The sequence below is a fragment of the Olea europaea genome, unplaced genomic scaffold (genome assembly GCF_002742605.1).
Source record: "Olea europaea var. sylvestris unplaced genomic scaffold, O_europaea_v1 scaffold724, whole genome shotgun sequence".
NCBI lineage: Eukaryota > Viridiplantae > Streptophyta > Magnoliopsida > Lamiales > Oleaceae > Olea > Olea europaea.
Genome location: NW_019265645.1, coordinates 64,066 through 69,791, shown reverse-complemented (window position 1 = coordinate 69,791; position 5,726 = coordinate 64,066).

Below are 5,726 nucleotides of genomic sequence, written 5' to 3'. Positions count from 1 at the left end.
ATGTGTTGCCCTGATACATTGTTAGATGTCAATCTGGGACGGCGAATGTGAATTTGTGATAAATTAAAAGGGTGTTTAATTTATCAGTTTTGATTAGATCAAAATAATATTTCACGTCGTTAGGTATCATGGTCGAGAACCTGATGGGTCACATACAAAAGAGAATTAGAAGATCACAAATTGCTAATTAATTAATTTAACAATCGTTGGATAAATTAATTAATTGGATAGGTTATTTATAGCCCCGAATTAATTAATTTGATTAATTAATTCACGGACCAAATTTAATTAAATGGATTAATTAAATATTGGACCGGACAGGGCTGAGCCCATTTGGACTTATATAAATACATGGCTAGAGTTTTAGATCTATAAAGTTTTCATAATTCTTGCTAGTACAAGAGGAGAAACCCTAGCAGTTGCAATCTATTCTCTGTGTGGAATTCATTGGAGTCTGGACAATTGGACAGCTGTGGGAGGCAAATTCAAGTTGTTGGAACAAAGTTAACACAAAGGAGTTTGCAAATTCAAGAAAATGTATAACTTTCATTACAGTTTTTATCTAAATACAAAGATAAATCCTGGTGGGAATTGAAATTATTTTTATTTTCGCTGTGCATGTTTAAGTAAATTTCCTACAGTAACTTCTTCCAGAATATGCCTACCTGTGACCTTAGTTTACCTAATCTTCTTGAGATTTAACAATTAGTTTATTTAGTCGACAACATCAACTTAGAATATTCTATGTAATAAAAGACTGATTTTCTAAAAGAAGCTGATTCCTTTGAAGGAGAGTTTCATTTTTACAATATTCACTCCCCCTGGACAAGAAAAATCCGGGTATTATTAGAAGCATACATATGGAGGATAAGCTTCTAGATTTCGAAAATATTGAATCTCAATATTGGACAGAACTAGATGTAGTATTGACTGATGTTAAGGAGTTTTGAATTCTACAGAGTTTGAGTTAATGAAATATCTATCAGAGCATCGTTTAACAATACAGTGCTTTGAAGTTTAGTTACACTGCTCAAATTCCTCATCACGAATGAACACCTAAGTGTTGTAGAACAACTGCGTTTTAAGGAATACTCAACATTCCATTAAGAAAAATAGTCGTTGATGAAGAATTTTAGGATTTTCAGGTTCTAACTTTTGCTTTACCTTGAATTATTTCTTTACTGTACAATAATACATTTATATCTATTATAATTTGTCAAAAGATGTACTGCTATGGTGCTAGCTTTTTTTGCTTGGAATGCTTTTACTGTAATGAAGTATTTTTTTTTTGACTAACTATGACTTGAATTCTTATTATTAATGGATTTTATTGATTCTGCAACTTTTGGTAAAAAATGACATTTTGTGGAAGAAAGACGAGTGACTGACTTTTATAACTGGTTAGTTCCTCGTCAATAATTCCAACTTCCCATATATTTTCAAACATATTCAATACATACGCTACCAAACTATAATTCATGCACAACTCGTGCATCGCACGTAGCATAGACTAGTATTATTTATTATTTGAAAATTCTATGTAAAATATAATACAAGTTTAAAAAAAAAATGTGTAGTAAATTATACGTTAATATATAAAATATAGTTTATTATTATAACAAATCGAATTGAGTTGTTATCAGATCGGATTAACCCATATTCATATTTGCTTCATTTAGTTAACGTATTATTGGATTCAAATTTTAATCGAATTGAGACCCCAAATCTATCTCCTATCGATTTCATCGGATTCGAATCGAATTCTGATCAAAATCCAATCTATTGATAGCTCTTAGTACTGGGGAGGAATTTGTCAACAGAGGTGTTGAAGGAGAAGAATCCAAGAGTGAAGGGGAGATCGACGGACTAATGAAGGAGACTGGAAATGTATTGGCAAATAAAATGAACTCTCACCAAGTCCTTGTTTGAGTCCCATTTTTTCAAGAATGTTTCACGTATTTCAAATTTTTTTTTTTTTTACTTTTTAACCATACGTTCTTCAAAAATCATTATTTTATAATACATTTTACCCAAAAATGAAGATCAAACAGGGGCTAAAATTTCAATAGAATTCAATTCTCTCTCTCTCTCTCTTCTCTCCCCCTCTCCATTGCAGTGTCAAAATTAAGACGTAGGGGTGGGGTGAAATGGGGTGAGGCATTGTGTACTGGGATCATATCTGATTTTGAAAATAATGGTAATTACAATCTGATTTATAAAATTGAACTATTAGTATTTGAGTTAATTTTTCCTTTTTTACAAGTTCTTCTAAAAAATAAAAAATAAAATAAAACAAAAGCAAAAGTAGAAATCCTACCCAACTAGCTCACAGTCTGTTTCACTAGTAAAAATTGTGGCTTACACCGACAGAAGAGTTACTAAAATCACCATTCAATTGTTGAGCAGTAGGGGAGGCCCAAATCTGTCCCAATCCCATTTAATTTTTTATAGTATCAGTTGAGTGCAATTTTATTTATTTATTTATTTTGCCTTCCTCATTCCATCCCTAAGTGTAGCCCCTTTGACATTTCTTGCTCTATCATTTTAGAGAGACAAAAGTGTATATTGATTATACCTTATGATTTTTTTTTTACTCTTTTAACATACATTTTTTTTTTTGGTAACATTTTTGAGAGTGAATCAGACTACAAAGTATACCATTAATTAAGATAATGTGTAAAGATATTGATCGTGACTTAACATTGACAAGTTATATACCGGATAATAAGTGCACATTTCACTTCATGTAAGAAACGGTGAAATTTAATGATAACACTTTCTCCTTGGACCCTAAACAAATAATTCTATTCACGTTACATTTAATACTGCTGTGATTTTATCTTACAAGTGGATGGTATCATATGCAAGTAATTTATGAGTTTAGTACCAAATTCATGATTACTGATTATGTACTTATCAACTTCAATTAAAACTAGCCCAAATTTGAAACACACAATAAATTATAGTTGTTTAATTTTTAATTAATCTAATTATCAACAAAAAAATAAGCAAATAAACCTTGGGATTTATTCCAGTCGCAAGAGATGCTATAATCTCTAATCTCCATTTTAGCATACTTTAATCCTCAATTAGTCATGATTAATCAATTCTTATTTTATGTCGACAATTGATATTTCTTATATGCTAATTTTCTCTTTCGAGATAAATTAATCCAATTTTTATCTACTATTCATTTATATTTATTTGAAAGTTGCGAATAATAAAAACACAATATAAAACTAAAATTTCAATTAAGATTGCACAATGCATAAAGTTATATCTATATTTTCAATAGAATTTAATGATTTTATTATTTGAGCTAAAAACACGTAGTACGTCTATGTAACAATACCAGTCCTAGAAACAATCCTAAAGTTTGCTAGATAATTGGATGATAAACAATTAACCAACAAGAATTTAAATTAAAAACGGACAATTTTGTGCACTAAAAAATTCACAATATTTCATCAATAACCTTGCAAAAAATGTTTAGGCTGCGTTTGGTTCGCATTTCTATTTTTAGTTTTCTATTGTGAGGAATTATTTTAAAATTGCAGAAAACATGTTTGATTTGTCATCTCAAAAACTATTTTTTAAAACAAAAAACTGAAAAACACGTTTAGTTTAAAAACTTTAGAAATAGTTTTATGACGTTTTGGAGGAGCTTGTGAAGAGAGAGAGAGGGGGGGTAGGGGTGGGGTGAGGTGGGGGGTGGAGATTGGGAGATGAGAATTTGTATTTGGACAACTTTTGTGTGATTTTATTAATTGTTTTAATTTAGGAAATGTTTGAATTCATTTTCCTTGTTTTGAGTTTTTTGAGTGCTTAAAAACACTAAAAACGTCAAAAAGTCATTTGAGTTTTGTATTGTAAAATTTTCTTTGTTTTTGAACACGCATTTTTGAAAATAATGTATGAAACGCGTTTTGAGTGTTTCTGAAAACTGAAAAAGGCCTTAAAATAGCAAATCAAACGCACTCTTAGCCCATCATTTTCCTATAACCAAAATAATAATAATAATAATAATAATAATAATAATAATAATAATGAATAACCTTAATAATTTAGGAGAAAAATTAAGTACAACTCTTAATAAAATCATTTCATTTATTATATTATAGATGACAACTTCCTCCTCTATAAAATCATCCAAAATTGAGAAAATTTTCTTGTGATTTTTGCTCTAATAGTTGTCGTATGATGTTCTTACCTCACTATGTTCCGCATGGTATGAGTAGTTCTGTGAATTTCTCCAAGCTCAGGGACGGAACCAGAAAATGATGTTAAGATGAGCTGAAATTTAGAAAATTTTGAATGAACTTACGCCACAAAAAATCGAATTTCAGAGGTTATTCTCGTGACATTTGCAATAAAAAGTACACAACACTCAACAACATAAAAAAATTTTAAAAAAAAATTAGATGTCTTACATTAAGATATTCCACTAAATCTTTGTATTTTTTTTTTTTTACCAAATAGAAAATCGACATTTACCTTAAAAAAACATAAACTGGTCGAATCATGATAGAAATAAGCAAAAATACATATCCACCAATGAAAATTTCAAAAATTACTTAATGAATACTCTTCTAATAACTTTGACAGCTGGTCGTTACAAACAACTAAAAACTTTAGCAAAACATGCAATCAATTATACATCACTATAATCCATATGTTATTGCCTCAATATGTTATTTGGTATGTTCATCGATCTTCTATATCACCACATTTCAATGTGAAAAAAAAAAGTCACGTCCATTTTTTGCTCGGTTTCTAGAATATACTCATATAAAAGTTAATTTATAAATAAATAAGTTTTTAACAAATATTCTTTTTTATTGTCAATATCAAATCTATAATAAGTTATTTATTTTGATCATAATATCTATTTTATGTCAAAATAAGTAATTTTTTTTAGAAGTATGAATAAGTAATAAATGAGAACATGTGTAAAAAATATATATATTTTTTAATTAATTACTTTTAAAATTAGAAAAATATTTAGTATCTCTAACTATTAAAATAAATAATTTATTTTTATATCTAATCAATATAAATTATCTAACATAAATTTTACTTAGTGAGTATGATTAAATTTTAGTCAAATATGCATTAAATAGAATATCTAAATTGACAAAAAATATTAACTTTTAACAAATGTAACGAAAGGAATAATTAATAATTGTAGTGTCTTTAATACAAGTTGAATGATTGAACATTGGACTTGGATTGAGATACAAACTAAAAACTAGAAATGGATTAATGATAATATTTGGGCCAAAATTCTATAATTTCTTCTTGTTTTGTGAACTTGCTTTGTACAATTAGGAGCATGTTTGGTACAGCTTAAAATCCAATTAAAATCAATTTTTTGACCGTTATTTCATTATTTCAGTCGTCATTTTTGAATTCTTCTCTCACAAGTAGAACCACTTTATTTTTAACAGTCAAAAAATCAATTAACTAAATCCCTATCAAACAAGCACTAGATTAGTTGTTTTAACATTCAAAGTGGATGCTCGACTGGAAGGTTCTATAGAAGCATCCAATATCAGAAAGCCAACAATCCTGCTACAGTCATGGAAAACTAATCCAATTAGAATGTTATTTCGTCATCAACACCACATTACAGACCTGAAGAAGTTATATAGTACAAGGTAAACAAGGATAGGTAATCAAACATTATAGTATAAGATAAATTACAAAAAAAATAAAATAATAATAAT